The sequence below is a fragment of the Aquarana catesbeiana genome, linkage group LG11 (genome assembly GCF_042186555.1).
Source record: "Aquarana catesbeiana isolate 2022-GZ linkage group LG11, ASM4218655v1, whole genome shotgun sequence".
Taxonomy (NCBI): domain Eukaryota; kingdom Metazoa; phylum Chordata; class Amphibia; order Anura; family Ranidae; genus Aquarana; species Aquarana catesbeiana.
The window spans coordinates 268,719,116-268,741,372 of NC_133334.1; positions in this window are offsets into that span (position 1 = coordinate 268,719,116).

The window sequence follows — 22,257 nt, forward strand, 5'->3', positions numbered from 1 at the left end:
GAGTCTGACATTTGAAATTGCAACTACTTAAGGGTGTCCTGGCCCTAACCTTTCCCCTACAAAATATAAAAAGGACAGTCAAAGAAATAAAACCTCTTTTACATCCAAGAAGCGTCTGTCACCCAATGACTTTTACCACCTTTGCACCCACTATGCCTCACAACCCACCACTTATTGAATGATGTCACTTATCTTTGGTCTTGAAGGTTCCCATTAGATTAAAAGAGGTCAGAGATTCTGCTACATACATATATGCAGTGTATATATATATATATATATAGTACTGTATGTGTAAATATAAAAATGTTGTATGTACTCTATCTATCTTATCTACAGTGCCTTGCAAAAGTATTCACTCCCTTGGCTTTTTACCTATTTTGTTACATTACAGCCTTTAGTTCAATGTTTTTTTAATCTGAATTCTATGTGATGGATCAGAACACAATAGTCTAAGTTGGTGAAGTAAAATTAGAAAAATATATACATAAAACTATTTTTCAGAAATAAAAAACTGATAATTGGCATGTGTGTATGTATTCACCCCCTTTGTTATGAAGCCCATAAAAAGCTCTGGTGCAACCAATTACCTTCAGAAGTCACATAATTAGTGAAATGATGTCCACCTGTGTGCAATCTAAGTGTCACATGATCTGTCATTACATAGACACACCTTTTTGAAAGGCCCCAGAGGCTGCAACACCTAAACAAGAGGCATCACTCACCAAACACTGCCACGAAGACCAAGGAACTCTCCAAACAAGTAAGGGACAATGTTGTTGAGAAGTACAAGTCAGGGTTAGGTTATAGAAAAATATCCAAATCTTTGATGATCCCTAGGAGCACCATCAAATCTATCATAACCAAATGGAAAGAACATGGCACAACAGCAAACCTGCCAAGAGACGGCCGCACACCAAAATTCACAGACCGGGCAAGGAGGGCATTAATCAGAGGGGAGCACAGAGACCTCAGGTAACCCTGGAGGAGTTGCAGAGTTCCACAGCAGAGACTGGAGTATCTGTACATAGGACGACAATAAGCCGTACGCTCCATAGAGTTGGGCTTTATGGCAGAGTGGCCAGAAGAAAGACATTACTTTCAGCTAAAAACCAAATGGCACGTTCTGAGTTTGCGAAAAGTCATGTGGGAGACTCCCAAAATGTATGGAGGAAGGTGCTCTGGTCTGATGAGACTAAAATTGAACTTTTTGGCCATCAAAGAAAACGCTATGTCTGGCGCAAACCCAACACATCACATCACCCAAAGAACACCATCCCCACTGTGAAACATGGTGGTGGCAGCATCGTGCTGTGGGTATTTTTTTCAGCAGTCGGGACTGGGAAACTGGTCAGAGTTGAGGGAAAATGGATGCTTGTAAATGCAGGGATATTCTTGAGCAAAACCTGTACCACTCTGTGTGTGATTTGAGGCTAGGACGGAGGTTCACCTTCCAGCAGGACAATGACCCCAAACACATTGCTAAAGCAACACTTGAGTGGTTTAAGGGGAAACATGTAAATGCGTTTGGAATGGCCTAGTCAAAGCCCAGACCTCAATCCAATAGAAAATCCGTGGTCAGACTTAAAGATTGCTGTTCACAAGCGCAAACCACCCAACTTGAAGGAGCTGGAGCAGTTTTGCAAGGAGGAATGGGCAAAAATCCCAGTGGTAAGATGTGGCAAGATCATAGAGACTTATCCAAAGAGACTTGGAGCTGTGATAGCCGCAAAAGGTGGCTCTACAAAGTATTGACTTTAGGGGGGGTGAATAGTTTTGCACATTTATGACTTTTTCTGTTATTTTGTCCTATTTGTTGTTTGCTTCACAATAAAAAAAAAAAAAATATCTTCAAAGTTGTGGGCATGTTCTGTAAATTAAATAATGCAAATCCTCAAACAATCCATGTTGTGAGGCAACAAAACACAAAAAATGCCAAAGGGGGTGAATCGATTCTATCTATCTATCTATCTATCTATCTATCTATCTATCTATCTATCTATCTATCTATCTATCTATCTATCTATCTATCTATCTATCTATCTATCTATCTATCTATCTATCTATCTATCTATCTATCTATCTATCTATCTATAAATGTTTTGATGGTTCCCATAACCCATAAGTCATCCTCTTCTCTCCATAGACAGGTCCCCTTTAAAGCCGTTGTATACGGGCAATCCTCGATGTCTGATAAAACATTTAGACGGAGGAATTTTTCGCTCATAAAGACATTAGCAGGAAGCGCATAAAAATTACATCTCCGATTTCAATTCTTTCCCAGAAAATAATTACCAGGAAACAGGATAATGATTAAAAGTTGAAATATCTGTTAAAATAATACAGTCATTCTATGGCAGGTATTTAAGTGGAGGATACTTTGGCCTGGGAACGGCATAATAGAAGTTAATTATCTTTGCCTATATGGTTACGGGTTCTTGGGATGTAACGCGTTTGATATTCCGCGCAGACCGCGGTTTCCTTTGAGCAGTGAAGTGTACAGACGCCTTTTTTTCTTTTTTTTTTTTTTTCATAAATTGGCTTTCTAATATTTTCAGGCCATAAGCGCAGTCATATTTACTTGGCATGGATCAGATACTAAGACTTGGTCATTGCTTTGCCATCTGGGTCCATGGGTAGTAGGCACCGCTTTGGTCCAAATAAATAATTTGTTTCTTATAATTTATGCAAATTGCTTTTATGTGTCGTTTCCAACACCATCTAAAGAACAATGGAATTGTGTTATACGTTATATCGCCTTAAAAAAAAAAAAAACAATATACAGCTTTCTGGGGGGAAAAAAAGAAAGGATTCTTTATATTGAAAGCTGAAATCCAGACAAATACACGGATGAAATACATTTATTGGGGATGTTTTACCTGCCAAAGTATTTATAATTCTGCCCATGCAGTCTTTGCTGCAGTTCCGTACAGCTTATACCCTGTTTCCCCGAAAATAAGACCTAGCGTGATTGTCAGTGATGGCTGCAATATAAGCCCTACCCCCCAAATAACCCCTACCCTGTTTCCCTGAAAATAGGCCCTACCCTGAAAATAAGACTTAGAGGACTTTAACTAGGGCTTATTTGGGGGGGGGGGGGGGGTAGGGCTTATATTGCAGCCATCACCGACAATCACGCTAGGTCTTATTTTCGTCGGGCAAACAAGGTAGGTCTTGCCCCTCCCCCCCAGTCTGTGGCTGGACAGTGAAGGTAGAAGCAGCAGACTGATGAGGTCATTCTGCCCTCTCCTCCAATCAGCATGCTGCTTGCACTGATTGGCACCTCGTGCTGCTTCTCCATCCCTCAGTCTGTGCTTAGATGTACAGCAAATTGTGAGAGAGGCACCAGGTTCAATTCTGGTACTTATGCTGACTGCCTGCAAATGAGGCATTAATGATTACAGCCCTGCATTAATGTGTGTCATTTATATCTGCCTGGAGTTCAGCTTATGACTGCCTCAGACATTTACAGTCCCTTGAAAAAGTATTCATACCCCTTGAAATTTTCCACATTTTGTCATGTTACAACCAAAGACGTAAATGTATTTTATTGGGATTTTATGTGACAGACCAACACAAAGTGGCCCATAATTGTGAAGTGGAAGGAAAATGATAAATAGTTTTCAACGTTTAAAAAAAAAAAAAAAAAAAAATCTAAAAAGTGTGGCGTGCATTTGTATTCAGCCCCCCCTTTACTCTGATACCCCTAACTAAAATTTAGTGGAACCAATTGCCTTCAGAAGTCACCTAATTAGTAAATAGAGTCCACCTGTGTGTCATTTAATCTCAGTATAAATACAGCTGTTCTGTGAAGCCTTCAGAAGATTGTTAAAGAACCTTAGTGAACAAACAGCATCATGAAAGCCAAGGAATACACCAGACAGGTCAGGGATAAAGTTGTGGAGAAGTATAAAGCAGGGTTAGGTTATAAAAAAAGTTTACCAAGCTTTGAACATCTCACGGCGCTCTGTTCAATCCATCATCGGAAAATGGAAAGAGTATGGGACAACTGCGAACCTACCAAGACATGGCTGTCCACCTAAACTGACTGGCCGGGCAAGGAGAGCATTCATCAGAGAAGAGCCAAGAGGTCCATGGTAACTCTGGAGGAGCTGCAGAGATCCACAGCTCAGGTGGGAGAATCTGTCCACAGGACAACTATTAGTCGTGTTCTCCACAAATCTGACCTTTATGGAAGAGTGATAAGAAGAAAGACATTGGTGAAAGAAAGTCATAAGAAGTCCAGTTTGCAGTCTGTGAGAAGCCATGTGGGGGACACAGCAAACATGTGGAAGAAGGTGCTCTGGTCAGATGAGACCAAAATTGAAAATTTTGGCCTAAAAGCAAAACACTATGTGTGGCGGAAAACTAACACTGCACATCACCCTGAACACACCATCCCCACCGTGAAACATGGTGGTGGCAGCATCATGTTGTGGGGATACTTTTCTTCAGCAGGGACAGGGAAGCTGGTCAGAATTGATGGAAAGATGGATGGAGTCAAATACAGGACAATCTTAGAAGAAAACCTGTACACGCGATACGAAAAATCGGATGGAAAAATTCGTATGACAAGCTGTCTGCCGATTTTCGGATCGTTAGTACGGTGCTTTCGACAGCCAATTTTGCTTTTTTGTCAGACAAAAGCTGGATGTGCAGACTATAACATTTTTTGTCAGATGTGAACTCAACATCCGATTTTCGTTTCATTAGTACAGTTTTCGTACGAAAAAAAAATCATAAGACTACGCATGCTCAGAAACGAACACATACACAACTATTCAACACATTATGTCACTTCTACCCTGTTTCCCCGAAAATAAGACCTAGTGTGATTGTCGGTGATGGCTGCAATATAAGCCCTACCCCCCAAATAAGCCCTACTCTGTTTTCCCGAAAATAATCCCTACCCTGAAAATAAGACCTACAAGGACTTTAACTAGGGCTTATTTGGGGGGTAGGGGCTTATATTGCAGCCATCACCGACAACCGCGCTAGGTCTTATCTTCGGGGAAACCGGGTAAAATAGTATTCTCTCATACGAAAATTTTCGTATTGTGAGTAATCGCTTAACTTTCGGCATGAGACTAGCATGCCACAAAAAACGGACGTTCGGTCGTCCAAAAGTCTAAGAGTGTGTACGAGGCTTTAGAGTCTGCAAAAGACTTGAGACTGGGGTGGAGGTTCACCTTCCAGCAGGACAACGACCCGAAACATACAGCCAGAGCTACAATGGAATGGTTTAGATCAAAGCATATTCATTTGTTAGAATGGCCCAGTCATAGTCCAGACCTAAATCCCAGTGGTGTATTTAGATTTTGTGCTGCCCTAGGCCTGACTAAACTTGGGCACCCCCTAATTTAAATATGACCCACCCCTTCCTGTCAAGGCCACACCCCTTCCTTTTTAAGACCCGCCCTGTCATCTTCATCTGATGAAGACAGAGGGACGTCGGGGGGAGGATGACAGACAGGGTTGTTGTTGTGGTGGTCAAAAAGGCCTAGAGAATAGCAGGTTAGGCATGGCTCAGTCCGTAGGAACAGTAATGGATAATGGCCAACAGGCCCTCTTACCAGACCCAGCGAAACCGCAACAGTGATCCTGTGGCTCCCTCTCTGGTGGTTCGGGTACAGCGTGGCTCTCTCTCTGGTGGTGCAGGTACAGCGTGGCTCTATCTGGTGGTGCGGGTACAGCGTGGCTCCCTCTCTGGTGCGGGTACAGCATGGCTTCCTCTCTGGTGCGGGTACAGCGTGGCTTCCTCTCTGGTGCGGGTACAGCGTGGCTTCCTCTCTGGTGCGGGTACAGCGTGGCTTCCTCTCTGGTGTGGGTACAGCGTGGCTTCCTCTCTGGTGCGGGTACAGTGTGGCTTCCTCTCTGGTGCGGGTACAGTGTGGCTCCCTCTCTGGTGCGGGTACAGTGTGGCTTCCTCTCTGGTGCGGGTACAGTGTGGCTTCTTCTCTGGTGCGGGTACAGCGTGGCTTCCTCTCTGGTGCGGGTACAGCGTGGCTTCCTCTCTGGTGCGGGTACAGCGTGGCTTCCTCTCTGGTGCGGGTACAGCGTGGCTTCTTCTCTGGTGCGGGTACAGCGTGGCTTCCTCTCTGGTGCGGGTACAGTGTGGCTTCCTCTCTGGTGCGGGTACAGTGTGGCTCCCTCTCTGGTTGTGTTGGTACAGTGTGGCTCTATCTGGTGGTGTGGGTACAGCATAGCTTTATCTGGTGGTGCGGGTACAGCGTGGCTCTCTCTCTGGTGGTGCGGGTACAGCGTGGCTCCCTCTGGTGATGCGGGTACAGCGTGGCTCCCTCTGGTGGTGCGGGTACAGTGTGGCTCCCTCTCTGGTTGTGTTGGTACAGCGTGGCTCTATCTGGTGGTGTGGGTACAGCATAGCTTTATCTGGTGGTGCGGGTACAGCGTGGCTCCCTCTCTGGTGGTGCGGGAACAGCGTGGCTCCCTCTCTGGTGGTGCAGGTACAGCATAGCTTTATCTGGTGGTGCGGGTACAGCGTGGCTCCCTCTCTGGTGGTGCGGGTACAGCATAGCTTTATCTGGTGGTGCGGGTACAGCGTGGCTCCCTCTCTGGTGGTGCGGGTACAGCGTGGCTCCCTCTCTGGTGGTGCGGGTACAGCGTGGCTCCCTCTCTGGTGGTGCGGGTACAGCGTGGCTCTCTCTCTGGTGGTGCGGGTACAGCGTGGCTCCCTCTCTGGTGGTGTGGGTACAGTGTGGCTCCCTCTGGTGGTGCGGGTACAGCGTGGCTCCCTCTCTGGTGGTGTGGGTACAGTGTGGCTCCCTCTCTGGTGGTGTGGGTACAGCGTGGCTCCCTCTCTGGTGGTGCGGCTACAGCGTGGCTCCCTCTGGTGGTGCGGGTACAACGTGGCTCCCTCTCTGGTGGTGCGGGTACAGCGTGGCTCCCTCTCTGGTGGTGCGGTGCGGGAGGAGGATGCAGGTGTTTTTTTTTCGTGGGGGGGTTGCCGCCCCCCCGCAAAGTGCCGCCCTAGGCCTGGGCCTTGTCGGCCTAGGCCTAAATACAGCACTGCTAAATCCCATTGAGAATCTGTGGCAAGACTTAAAAATTGCTGTTCACAGACGCTCTCCATCCAATCTGACAGAGCTTGAGATATTTTGCAAAGAAGAATGGGCAAAAATGTCCCTCTCTAGATGTGCAAAGCTGGTAGAGACATCCCCAAAAAGACTTACAGCTGTAATTGCAGTGAAAGGAGGTTCTACAAATTACTGACTCCTTCCACTTCACAATTATGTGCCACTTTGTGTTGGTCTATCACATAAAATCCCAATAAAATACATTTACATTTTTGGTTGTAACATGACAAAATGTGGAAAATTTCAAGGGGTATGAATACTTTTTCAAGGGACTGTACCAAGGAGGAGGGCTTTCTTCCTGGGGGCCGAATACAGTGCTGTGCAAAAGATTTAGGAAGGTATGAAGAAAAGCTGTAAAGTAAGAATGCTTTCAGAAATATATAATACTCAAAAAAAAATTAAAGGAACACTTTTTAATCAGAGTATAGCATCAAGTCAGTTAACCGCTTCAGCCCTGGAAGAATTTACCCCCTTCCTGACCAGAGCACTTTTTGCGATTCGGCACTGCGTCACTTTAACTGACAATTGCGCGGTCGTACGACGTGGCTCCCAAACAAAATTGACGTCCTTTTTTCCCAACAAATAAAGCTTTCTTTTGGTGGTAAATGATCACCTCTGTGGTTTTTATTTTTTGCGCTGTAAACAAAAAAATAGCGACAATTTTGAAAAAAATCTCATTATTTTTTACTTTTTGCTATAATAAATATCCCCAAAAAATATTTAAAAAAACATTTTTTTTCCTCAGTTTAGGCCGATACGTATTCTTCTACATATTTTTGGTAAAAAAAATAGCAATAAGCGTTTATTGATTCATTTGCGCAAAAGTTATAGCATTTACAAAACAGGGGATAGTTTTATGGCTTTTTATTAATATTTTTTTTTTTTTTACTAGTAATGGCGGCGATCAGCGATTTTTATCGTGACTGCGACATTATGGCGGACACGTCGGGCATGTTTGACACATTTTTGGGACCAATGTCATTTATACAGCAATCAGCAAGGGGTTAACCACTAGGTGGCAGCGTAGGGGTTAAGTATGTCCTGGGGAATGTTTCAAACTCTGGAGGGGAGGGGCTACATGTGACACATCACTGATCTCTGCTCCCGATCACAGGGAGCAGAGATCAGTGACACTGTCACTAGGCAGAACGGGGAGATGCTTGTTTACATTAGCATCTCCCCGTTCTTCCTCTCCGTGAGGCAATAGCGGGACCCGCAACCTGACTCACAGAGCTCCAGGCATGCGTGCGCACGCAATGGCACAGCGTCAAATTTAAAGGGACATACGGGTAAGCCCATTTACCCAGCCGTGCCGTTCTGCCGACGTACATCAGCGTGCGCCAGTCGGGAACCGGTTAAACTCCTGGGATATTCATCTGGTCAGTTAAGTAACAAACGGGGTTGTTAATCAGTTTCAGCTACATTGATGTTAATTAAATTAACAACAGGTGCACTAGATGGGCAACAATGAGATGACCTCCAAAACAGGAATGGTTTTACAGGTGGAGACCACTGACATTTTTTCCCTACTCCTCTTTTCTGACTGTTTTTCACAAGTTTTGCATTTGGCTAGGGTCAGTGTCACTACTGAGGTTGCCACTCCTTTCACCTCTCTAGGACACCTTAGATGTAAGACCTCCAGGAGCTACCCCACTTTCTTGAACCCTTGCAGGAGCCAGGACAGGCTCCATCCCCTGTCAGCACTCTAACAGTAGCTGTGGATGTACCGTTTACATACCCCCTCTCTACTGAGCCTGAGCAGCACACACATCCTTTTCAGGTCAGTGTCACTACTGGTAGCATGAGGTGATACCTGGACCCTATAGAGGTTGCACAGGCAGTCCAACTCCTCCAGGATGGCTCATCAATAGGTGCCATTTCCACAAGGTTTGCTGTGTCTCCCAGCACAGTCTCAAGAGCAAGGAGGAGATTTCTGGAGACAGGCAGTTACTCTAGGAAAGCTGGACAGGTCCGTAGGAGGTCCTTAACCCATCAGCAGGACCAGTATCTGCTCCTTTGTGCAAGGAGGAACAGGATGAGCACTGTCAGAGCCCTACAAAATGACCTCCAGCAGGCCACTGGTGTAAATGTCTTTGACCAAACAATCAAAAACAGAATTCATAAGGGTGGCCTGAGCGCCCGACGTCCTCTGGTGGACCCTGTGCTCACTGCCCGGCACCATGGAGCTCGATTGGCATTTGCAATTGGCCACCGGAATTGGCAGGTCCGCCTCTGGCGCCCTGTGCTTTTCACAGATGAGAGCAGGTTCACCCTGAGCACATGTGACAGATGTGAAAGGGTCTGGAGCCATGGAGGACGTTATGCTGCCTGTAACATCGTTCAGCATGACCGGTTGGGTGGTGGGTCATTGATGGTCTGGGGAGGCATATCCATTGAGAGATGAACAGATCTCTACAGGCTAGTCAATGGCACCCTGACTGCCATTAAGTATCAGGATGAAAACCTTGGACCCGTTGTCAGAACGTACGTTTGTGCAGTGGGTCCCGGGTTCCTCCTCGTGCACGACAATGCCTGGCCTCATGTGGCGAGAGTATGCAGCCAGTTCCTGGAGGATGAAGGAATTGATACCATTGAACGGCCCCCACACTGCCCTAATCCAAATCCAATAGAACACCTCTGGGACATTATATTTCGGTCCATCCGACGCCACCAGGTTGCACCTCAGCCTGTTTAGGAGCTCAGTGATGCCCTGGTCCAAATCCAGGAGGAAATACCCCAGCACACCATCCGTCGTTTCATTAGGAGCATGTCCTGACATTGTCAGGCATCCATACGAGGACGTGGGGGCCATAAAAACTACTGAACACCATTCTGAGTTGCTGCAATGAAATTTTAGCAAAATGGATTAGCCTGCTGCATCCTTTTTTCACTTTGATTTTCGGGGTGTCTTTGAATTCAGCCCTCTGTAGGTTGATCATTTTCATTTCCATGAAACGATGTGGCATCCTTTCGTTCCTAACACATTACCCAGTCCATATCAGTATAGATATCCAGCATGATATTTTTCCCCATAGAGATTCGATGTGTTTTCAAAGTGTTCCTTTAATTTTATTGAGTAGTGTATATTGATTTTGAGATTTTAGTGTTAGATTGAACTACTACTTTAATTGTTTTTATTTGTTTATTTATCAATTTAACAAAATGCAAAATGAGCAAACAGAAGAAAATAAATAAATATATATATATATAAGTTCCAAATTTGTTGTGACCATCCTTTGGCTTCAAGCCAGCATAAATTCTTACACTTGCACACTTTGTACACTTGCACAAAGTCAGGGATTTTGTAAGCTTAGAGTCATGTGTATGATTAACTAATTATACCAAGCAGGTGCTAATGATCATTAATTTCATATGTATGTTGAAACACAATCATTTAGACCCCTTTCACACTGGAGGTATTTTTCAGGAGTTTTAGCACTAAAAATAGCACTTGTAAAGTGCCTGAAAAAAGCCTCAGCTGCAATCCGCTTTGCGGGTGGTTTCAAGCCTTTTTCGGCCGCTAGTGGAGGTTAAAAGCGCCCCGCTAGCAGCCGAAAAGCGCTGCAAAAACTATGGTAAAGTGCCACTAAAAATAGCGGTGCTTTTCCCGCCGACGCCAGGGCACTGGCAGTGTGAAAGTGCCCTAACTGAAACAGAAAAAGCTCTGTAAGGAGGTTTAAAACTGGGTGAGAAACAGCCAAACTCTGCTACTAAGGCGAGGTTGTGGAAGACAGTTTCATATCACAGGTCATACATCATGGCAAGACTGAGCACAGGAACATGACACAAGGGAGTTATACTGCTTCAGCAAGGTCTCTCCCAGGCAAAGATTTCAAAGCAGACTTGGGTTTCAGGATATGCTGTTCAAGCTCTTTTGAAGAAGTGTAAAGAAACAGACTATGTTAAGGACGGTAGATGCAGTGGTTGGCCAAAGGAAACTTAATGCAGCAGATGAAAGACACATCATGCTTACTTCCCTTACACATCGGAAGATGTCCAGCGGTGCCATCAGCACAGAACTGGTGGAAACAAGTGGGACCCAGCAGGTACACCTATCTAATGTCCGGAGAAGTCTGGCCACAAGTGGTCTTCATGGAAGAATTGCAGCCTAAAAGCCATTCCTCCGACAAGGAAACAAGGCTAAGCATGTCAGCTATGCAGAAAGACATAGGAACTGGGGAGCAGAAAAATGGCAGCAGGTGCTCTGGACTGATGAGTCAAAATGTGAAATATTTGGCTGTAGCAGGAGGCAGATTGTTGGCAAAGGGCTATAGTGCGGTACAATAATGAGTGTTGGCATGCAACTGTGAAGCATGGTGGAGGTTCTTTGCAAGTTTGGGGCTGCTTTTCTGAAAATGGAGTTGGAAATTTGATCAGGTTCAATAGTGTCCTCAATGCTGAAAAATACAGGCAAATACTTACCCATCATACCGTACCATCAGGGAGGCATGTGATTGGCCCCCAAATGTATTTTGGAGCAGTACAACCCTAAACATACAACCAATGTCATTAAGAATTATCTTCAGTGTAAAGAAGAACACAGGGTTCTAAGAAGTGATGGTTTGACCCCCACAGAGGCCTGATCTCACCATCATCCAGTCTGTCGGGGGATTACATGAAGAATCCACAGAAGATCTGTGCTTAGTTCTCCGAGATGTTTGGAACAACCTACCTGCTGAGTTCTTTAAAAAACTGTGTGCAAGTGTACCTAGAAGAATTTATGCTGATTTTAATCTAAAGGTTAGTCACACCAAATATACACACTATATTACCAAAAGTAAAGACTCTAACAGGGTTTCTTCTAAGATTGTCCTGTATTTGACTCCATCCATCTTCCCATCAACTCTGACCAACTTCCCTGTCCCTGCTGAAGAAAAGCATCCCCACCACATGATGCTGCCACCACCATGTTTCACGGTGGGGATGGTGTGTTCAGGGTGATGTGCAGTGTTAGTTTCCCCCACACATAGTGTTTTGCTTTTAGGCCAAAATGTTCAATTTTGGTCTCATCTGACCAGACCACCTTCTTCCACATGTTTGCTGTTTCCCCCACTTGTCTTCTCGCAAACTGCAAACGGGACTTCTTATGACTTTCTTTCACCAATGCCTTTCTTCTTGTCACTCTTCCATAAAGGCCAGATTTGTGGAGAGCACAACTAATAGTTGTCCTGTGGACAGATTCTCCCACCTGAGCTGTGGATCTCTGCAGCTCCTCCAGAGTTACCATGGGCCTCTTGGCTCTTCTCTGGTGAATGCTCTCCTTGCCCGACCGGTCAGTTTAGGTGGACGGCCATGTCTTGGTAGGTTTGTAGTTATGCCATACTCTTTCCATTTTCGGATGATGGATTGAACAGTGCTCCGTGAGATGTTCAAAGCTTGGGATATTTTTTTTATAACCTAACCCTGCTTTAAACTTCTCCACAACTTTATCCCTGACCTGTCTGGTGTGTTCCTTGGCCTTCATGATGCTGTTTGTTCACTAAGGTTCTCTAACAAACCTCCGAGGGATTCACAGAACAGCTATATTTATACTGAGATTATATTACACACAGGTGGACTCTATTTACTAGTTAGGTGACTTCTGAAGGCAATTGGTTCCACTAGATTTTAGTTAGGGGTATCAGAGTAGGGGGACTGAATACAAATGCACCCCACACTTTTCAGATATTTATTTGTAAAAAAAATTGAAAACCATTTATTATTTTCCTTCCACTTCACAATTATGTGCCACTTTGTGTTGGTCCATCACATAAAATCCCAATAAAATACATTTACGTTTTTGGTTGTAACATGACAAAATGTGGAAAATTTCAAGGGGTATGAATACTTTTTCAAGGCACTGTATCTGCCCTCTGCCTATCCATTATAATGCATGTGCTTCTGCTATGGAGGCTCTCAAAATTTAGAATTAGGACTGCAGATAATACTGGGGTGCCATGGAGAGGCTCTGCAGCTTATGCATGTATTTGCAAACGTGTGCAAACTAAACCCCTGTTTTTAACGTATACTGTTAGGCAGGATAATTTGGTTGGTTGCAGATATGATATGACTTTAAAGATCAACATAGTTGTCCAAGCTTAGAAAAGTTTTGAAAAATTCTATCTCAAGATAAATAAAAATGATTAGATAGAGTGCTGAAGGATTAGATAGTCTGCTAGGTTTTTCTTTCTGCGTGAGGCCTCATTAAAGTTGACCTTCACCTCAAATTGACTTTATTTTTGCCCTACCTCCTCCCCCTCCCTCTCTCACATTTGCATATTGTTCATTTATATTTTAATTCGTTGGATTTTTTGTGCTACTACGCAGCACTTGTGCATTTTCTGCCTAGGGGACAACAGTGTTCATGCCCCCTGCCCCCTCTTTCATTTTATGCATGTGCTCAGATTTGCCACAAGGCTTCAGGTCCAGCAAACCCCTGCGACATGTCTGCGCATTACCGAGCACTGGATCCTTGAAAAAAGGGAGGTAGTCATATGTTCCCCATATCTCGAAGGCCTAGATATGGCAAGTGGAAAATTGGGGGCACACGGCACTGTCAGTGGATCGTGGAATACTAAAACCAGTGATTGGCCACTCAGGTCTGAGCGCTGGATTCTTGGAATAAGGGGAGGTTGTCACATGTTCTTCTAACCCTTGAAGGACTGGATATGTCCATGGAATACTAAAACCAGGGATTGGCCACTCAGGTCCAAGCGCTGGATTCTTGGAATAAGGGGAGGTTGTCACATGTTCTCCTAACCCTTGAAGGACTGGATATGTCCATGGAATACTAAAACCAGTGATTGGCCACTCAGGTCCAAGCACTGGATTCTTGGAATAAGTGGAGGTTATCACATGTTCTCCTAACCCTTGAAGGACTGGATATGTCCATGGATTCCAATAGGCAAATTAAACTGATGGGAATGCATCGCATTATCAATGGGTGATGGGATACTAGTGATTGGCTGCTCAGGACTGAGCACTGGATCCTTGGAATAAGGGGAGGTGGTCACAAGTTCTCCCATACATTGAAGGGCTGGATATGTGCATGGATTCCAACAGGCAAATGGAACTGTGGGGGCGCACGGCATTATCAGGTGGATGGGATAGTAATACTACTGACTGGCCATTCAGGCTCAAGCACTGATCTTTTTTTTTGGCATAAGGGGAGGTGGTCACATGTTCTCCCATACTTTGAAGGACTGAATATATCCATGGATTCCAACAGGCAAATGAAACCGTGTGGTCACATGGCATTATCAGTGGGTGGCCAGTTGATTGGAGATGAAGGAAAGACATACACAGACCACAGAAAATGGCACAATTATTATTCTTTCAGTTTAGTCAAAGTAACATTCTCCCTGAAAAGGACTTTCAGCAACTATTTGCTTCAAGTTAGTGCGTTCCTCCTCCGGCAGTTCCATGATAACTTTGCAGGCATCATTCTCTAAAGAATAATTAGCTGAGTCCGCAATCAGCTTGGCGGCTCCCTGATAGAGGTGTTCCACGCTTTCCTGTCTCTTCCAACTCCATTAGCGAGACATTAGGACAACTGTACTTTGGGACTAGTGCTGGGGCCGCTCCTAAGGATGTCATAGTGATATCTAGGACCCCCCTCCATGCCAGTTGAGATATGAGGCATATCTTGCTGACTACACCACGTTGTTGGCGGGGCCGGTTAACTGGTACCCAAGATGGAGGAAAGGCACACAGAGACCATGGAAAATGGCACAGTTATAATTTGGTTTGGTGGAAATAACAATTAACTATTGGAGAAAGAACAGTGACAAGGTGCTACCTTCACAATCCCAAAGTATTGTAATGTCAGAGTCTCAGTATCATAAGGTTTACGTTACTGGATCAGCATCCGAGTAGCAGGGTGGCTGTTAGGCAGGGCAGCGGTATAAGCGGCACTTAGAAGACCGATGACCAGATCTATGTCCCAGCTCTAGAGACCCAGTGATAGTGCAGCCCGCAATAATATCCCTATTCTGTCCCTCCTCATCAGGAACCTTTCCCTAGGGCTAATTACACTGTCCCTATCCAGCATGGATCCTGTCCCTACACTATCCACTTACCAAATGCATGCCAACTGCAGTTGGGCAGTGCCATCGATTAGCATGGCCCTCACTAAAGATGTCGCTGAGGTCATCCAGTATTACAGCGATCAATCAGACCACTGCTCTCCTGGTGACACCTATGGAGGCTTCAGAGGAACCAAGTTCCTTTTATCGCCCAATCCCTCTGTACAATGGCCAGCAATACACCACCACCTAGAGAGCGGAGGGTAAGCTCCACCTGCCTACATGTGCACTGGATACTTGGAATAGGGGGAGGTGGTTCTCCCATACATTGAAGAGCTGGATATGCCCATGGATTCCAGCAGGCAAATAAAACAGTGGGGGCTCACGGAATTATCAGTGGTTGATTTGATACCACTACTAGTGATTGGCCAATCAGGTCTGTGCACTGGATCCTTGGAATAAAGGGAGGTGGTCACATGTTCTCCCATACCTTAACTGGATATGCCCATGGGTTCCAACAGGTAAATGGAAAAGTGGGGTACATGGCATTATCATTGGGTGGTGGGCCATCTGTCAAGAGAACCTGTCATTTAGCCCTGAATTGGAGCTCCATAGAGCACATTCAGTAGTACATATGGACAGGCTTGGATACTCGCAGTTCTGCCGAAATTCTGTTTTACTTTTTTCTTTAAATATGGCTAAAAAAAAAACCCTCCTCTTAGGCCGGAACTAATTAAAATGACCAAGTGTTTTGTGATCTAGCTCTTTAAAATATATCAACACTGTAGAAAACGGGGAAAAAAATAAACACAAAACACATTAAATTCTATTTATAAAATCACAACCTCTTGAGTTGCCAGTCAATCTTTGTTTGAAAATTCTCTGGTTACATCAATGTTGTTCTCTCTCTTCCCATTGAAAAGGAATCCCATGTGCAACCGTTTGTGCGTTTAACCCGATCGCCGGTTCAAGAGCGGCGCTCTTTGTTTCCTCCATCTTGCCTTGGCGCAGAAATCTTTGTGCTTTTGTCGAGCATTATTTCACTCAAGGACCCATCAGCATTACAACCGGCTCTCTTCTCAGTCTTTGTATTGTGATACAGTCAAAGCTTTATACATCTATCCAGGAGAGTAAAGGGGAAGAGGGAGGAGGTGGGCGACGACTTACCAGGTTGATGTTCTTAAGTTAATGAAGCGGTGATCGGCGCCGAACGAGCCGGTTAACAGAACTTGTTTTCTTCTCGGTGACGGGCGTTCATTAATAAATTAAATTAATTAGTTAACTCGCAGGCTGCTCTCCGACGGAAAGGACGCACGTGTAATTTTTAACCACTGTGTAAACACTATTACCATTAACGATTAGGCTCTTCTCGCGCTGGCATCAATCTGCCACGAGTAAGTTATCCTTTTAGTTTTGGTGGCCTGGGAGTCTTTTTGAGAGATGTACGGCTGTAATGGAGACACCAATTTGCATAAATAAAAAAAAGAGAGCAGAATTCTCAGATATGAATTGCGCACAATGCCTGGCGTTTACATGTTGCAGTTCCCAGCAAGAGATACGAATATGGGGTTCGCATTGTTTGAAAAAAAAAACAAAACTAAATATATAATACCCTTTTTGTCCCCAAAAACATTTTTATAGGATAAATTACATATCGCAAAAGTTACAATGCAGTAAAAATTGGGAAAAAACAGGTGTAAGATTGTAATAACAGCTGAATACCAGGTAGGGTAAATTTCGCATAGTCACTTTGGTCAAGCTTGGACCAACGTAAGAATGTAGGTGTCAAACCTGTAGGATCCTTCTGGATCCTTGATGAGTAGGCACCACTACTCCAGTGATCTCCACTAGCTTCTGGGACCTGTGCTATTCAAGGAATACTTACATTTTTATCAAAAAGTGTTCTCTGATTGGACAAGGTGGAGATTGTGACATCACTGTCTTGCCTCTCCACCTCATCTATTTAGAGAGTGCTTTGTAGTCATCGAGGAAATGCAAAGATTTCTCTAGCCCTACAAATGGACAGAATTAAATCACAAGATTTGCAAACCCCCCCCATCAACATCTACTGTCAAGCAAGATTCGCAAAACTGTTCATGAAGTGAACGGAAGCAGATGAGCTCATTCCTACTGCTGAGCACATCCATCTTGGATTAGATGTCAACAGCCTCAGTAGATTCAGATCTGTCACTCAAGTGACATTCTACAGCTGCCATTCTCATCAAAGGTCCATTAGAACTCTAGGGTTCCTCTTGAGGTTCCTGGAGCTATGGTCGACCTCCCATCTGATGGTACCTGCATAGTTTCATGTCAAGTGCTACATAGCACAGCCAGTGACATGATACCAATGAACATTATGGGTGTCAGTAAAGATGGCAGCCTGACCACCATAGTAAGGGGAGCATTCTTCCTATTGAACCCCAATGTAAGGGGAGCATTCTTCCCACTGACCCCCAATGTGAGGGGAGCATTCTTCCCACTGAACCCCAATGTAAGGGGAGCCTTCTTCCCATTGACCCCCAATGTAAGAGGAGCATTCTTCCCACTGACCCCCAATGTGAGGAGAGCATTCTTCCCACTGAACCTCAATGTAAGGGGAACATTCTTCCCACTGACCCCCAATGTAAGGGGAAAAGTCTTCCCACTGACCCCAATGTAAGGGGAGCATTCTTGCCACTGAACCCCAATGTAAGTGGAGCATTCCTCCCACTGCCCCCCAATGTAAGAGGAGCATTCTTCCCACTGACCCCCAATGTGAGGAGAGCATTCTTCCCACTGAACCTCAATGTAAGGGGAACATTCTTCCCACTGACCCCCAATGTAAGGGGAAAAGTCTTCCCACTGACCCCAATGTAAGGGGAGCATTCTTGCCACTGAACCCCAATGTAAGTGGAGCATTCCTCCCACTGCCCCCCAAGGTAAGGGGAGCATTCCTCCCACTGACCCCAACATAAGAGGAGCAGTCTTTTCACTGACCACCAATGTAATGGGAGCATTTTTCCCACTGACCACCAATGTAGGGGGAGCATTTTTCCCACAGACACCCAAGGTAAGGGGAGCATTCTTCCCACTGACCCCCAATGTAATAGGAGCATTCTTCCCACTGAACCCCAATGTAAGGGGAACATTCTTCCCGCTGACCCCCGATGTGAGGGGAGCATTCTTCCCACTGAACCCCAATGTAAGGGAAGCATTCTTCCCACTGACCCCCAATGTAAGGGGAAATGTCTTTCCACTGACCCCGAATGTGAGGGGAGCATTCTTCCCACTGAACCTCAATGTAAGGGGAACATTCTTCCCACTAACCCCCAATGTAAGGGCAAATGTCTTCCCACTGACCCCAATGTAAGTGGAGCATTCCTCCCACTGCCCCCCAAAGTAAGAGGAGCAGTCTTTCTACTGACCACCAATGTAAGGGGAGCATTTTTCCCACTGACCACCAATGTAAGGGGAGCATTTTTCCCACAGACACCCAAGGTAAGGGGAGCATTCTTCCCACTGACCCCCAATGTAAGGGGAGCAGTCTTCCACTAACCCCCAAGGTAAGGGGGGCATTCTCCCACTGAACCCCAATGTTAGGGGAGCATTCTTCCCACTGACCCCCAAGGTAAGGGAAGCATACTTCCCACTGACCCCCAATGTAAGGGGAACAATCTTCCCACTGACCCCAATGTAAGGGGAACATTCTTGCCACTGACCCCCAAGGTAAGGGGAGCATTCCTCCCACTGACGTAAGAGCAGCAGTCTTTCCACTGACCACCAATGTAAGCTGAGCATTCTTCCCACTGACCACCAATGTAGGGGGGACATTTTTTCCACTGACCCCCAACGTAAGGGGAGCATTCTTCCCACTGACCCCCAATGTAATGGGAGCATTCTTCCCACTGACCCCCAAGGTAAAGGGAGCATTGTTCCCACTGACCCCCAAGGTAAGGGGAGCATTCTCCCACTGAACCCCAATGTTAGGGGAGCATTCTTCCCACTGACCCCCAAGGTAAGGGAAGCATTCTTCCCACTGACCCCCAATGTAAGGGGAACAATCTTCCCACTGACCCCAATGTAAGGGGAACATTCTTGCCACTGACCCCCAAGGTAAGGGGAGCATTCCTCCCACTGACGTAAGAGCAGCAGTCTTTCCACTGACCACCAATGTAAGCTGAGCATTCTTCCCACTGACCACCAATGTAGGGGGGACATTTTTTCCACTGACCCCCAACGTAAGGGGAGCATTCTTCCCACTGACCCCCAATGTAATGGGAGCATTCTTCCCACTGACCCCCAAGGTAAAGGGAGCATTCTTCCCACTAACCCCCAAGGTAGGGGGAGCATTCTTTCCACTAACCCCCGAGGTAAGGGGAGCATTCTTTCCACTCATCACCATGTAAGTGGCATGCTTCCCACTGACCAGCAGGGGTTCCCTGAGACCTAAAAATTGTTTAAAGGGTTCCTCTGGGGTTAAGAGGCTGAGAAAGGCTGCACTACAGCCTTTACAGTTTCTCTGGATACTGCATAAAAGCTTATGTAGAGAGGCGATGTGGAGGAGCTGGGCCACCACTGACAGTAATTTGAGACTTCCACGAATGAAGAGAGTGCGCATGGTTGGAGCCTGGAGGGGATTGTGCTAGGGTACTGACCCACCTGGAGTCACTTCCCTTTCACAGCCCCCTTCCTCCTTGCAAGTTCAAAGGCACAAATGAACAAAAGAATCATTAATAGAATAAAAAAAGAACAAATACAGAAACTACTCATTTAAAATACTTGAGTTTTCTGATGTGTTTACCTGCAAGTTTTCTAGTCGATGACAGGGTCTTTTTTAATGCTAATCATTAAATTTTGCAGCAACACTAAAGAGAAAGTCAATTCAATCGACCTTTTATAAAAGTCAGGTCTTCCATTGCCAGACTAAGAAAGCTGTCACATGACCCCTGGGTGGGACTACAGCCTCTTGCCTTTAATTCCTCAAATTCAGATCCACTGACATGTAATGCTCTCAGTAGGGAGACACAGTAGCGCTCATGTGAGTGCAGTAAATAGTGGATAGCACATGATTTATTAAAAAGAATTAAAATGAGCGAGCCACCAGCGGCGCCAAACACCGCCAGCGATCTGGACTAGGACTACCAAGCGAGGCCACCCCTTGTGATATGCCTGATTATTACCTCCCTTTGTGATTTGCCATTTTAATTCTTTTTAATAAATCATGTGCTATCCACTATTTACAGCACTCAGATGAGTGCTACTGTGTCTCCCTACTATATCCATATCCACAGAGCAACTTCCTCTCTGACGGCTGGCTGCACACTGTGAGTGCCTGCTCCATCTGATCCCATTGGATTTCCTATCCCTGAACTTCATTAAAGGGTCCCAGCCACCATAACTGGTCAGCCCTACTAGTGGACATTGTTACCCTTAACAATGGGTTCAACATACTAAGCATTGTGAATTGTCATCATTCATGATCTATTTGGATACACATATTGACAATAATTTGCCCCATACTCCACTTGCCACTCTCCAAGCGCTACTGTATACCCCCATTTTTTCTGTGTAATGCTCTCAGTAGACTGGCATAGCTATAAATGCTTATTCTATAAAAGATTAAAGCCCAAATCCAGACAAAAATTAACCCCCTCTCATTCCTCCCTCACTCTACCCTATAGAAGATCGCTGGAATGAAAAAAAAAATCATAACCCCTATCTAAATATCCTTTTTACCTACAGTATCTCACAAAAGTGAGTACCCCCCTCACATTTTTGTAAAAAATGATTTTATCGTTTCATGTAAAAACACTGAAGAAATTACACTTTGCTACAATGTAATTTAGTGAGTGTACAGCTTGTATAACAGTGTAAATTTGATGTCCCCTCAAAATAACTCAACACACAGCCATTAATGTCTAAACCGCTGGCAACAAAAGTGAGTACACCCCTAAGTGAAAATGTCCAAATTGGACCCAAAGTGTCTATATTTTGTGTGGCCACCATTATTTTCCAGCACTGCCTTAACCCTCTTGGGCATGGAGTTCACCAGAGCTTCACAGGTCACCACTGGAGTCCTCTTCCACTCCTCCATGACAACATCACAGAGCTGGTGGATGTTACAGGCCGGGCCAAAGTCTTGTACAGCGGGAGAATTATCGCTTTATCCCTGGAGTTAATCCCCTTTTTAATGCATGCCATTATTCTGTTTGCTTTGTTAGCAGCAGCTTCGCATTGCATGCCATTGCTGAGCCTATCATCTACTAGGATCCCCAGGTCCTTTTCCATCCTAGATTCCCCCAGAGGTCCACCCCCTAGTGAGTAGATTGCATTCATATTTTTGTCACCCGAATGCATTATTTTACATTTTTCTACATTAAACCTCATTTGCCATGTAGTTGCCCACCCCATTAATTTGTTCAGATCTTCTTGCAAGTTTTCCACATCCTGCAGAAAAGTTATTGCCCTACTTAGCTTAGTGTTGTCCGCAAATACGGAGATTGAACTGTTTACCCCATCCTCCAGGTCGTTTATGAAAGAATTCAACTGGATTGGTCCCAGCACAGAACCCTGGGGGACCCCACTTCCCACCCCTGACCATTTCGAGTACTCCCCATTTATCACAACCCTCTGAACTCCTCCTTGTAGCCAGCTTTCAATCCATGTACTCACCCTATGGTCCATGCCAAGGACCTTACTTTGTATAGTAAATATTTATGGGGAACTGTGTCAGATGCTTTTGCAAAATCCAGATACACCACGTCTACGGGCCTTCCTTTAACTAGATGGCAACTCACCTTCACATAGAAAGTTAATAGATTGGTTTGGCAAGAACAATTCTTCATGAATCCATGCTGATTACTGCTAATGATACTGTTTCCCTTACTAAAATCTTGTATATAGTCCCTTATCATCCCCTCCAAGAGTTTACATACTATTGGTGTTAGGCTAACTGGTCTGTAATTCCCAGGGATGTATTTTGGGCCCTTTTTAAATATTGGTGCTACATTGGCTTTTCTCCAATCAGCTGGTACCATTCCAGTCAGTAGACTGTCTGTAAAAATTAGGAACAACGGACTGGCAATCACTTGACTGAGTTCCCTAAGTACCCTCGGGTGCAAGCCATCTGGTCCCGGTGATTTATTAATGTTAAGTTTCCCAAGTCTATTTCTAATTCTGTCCTC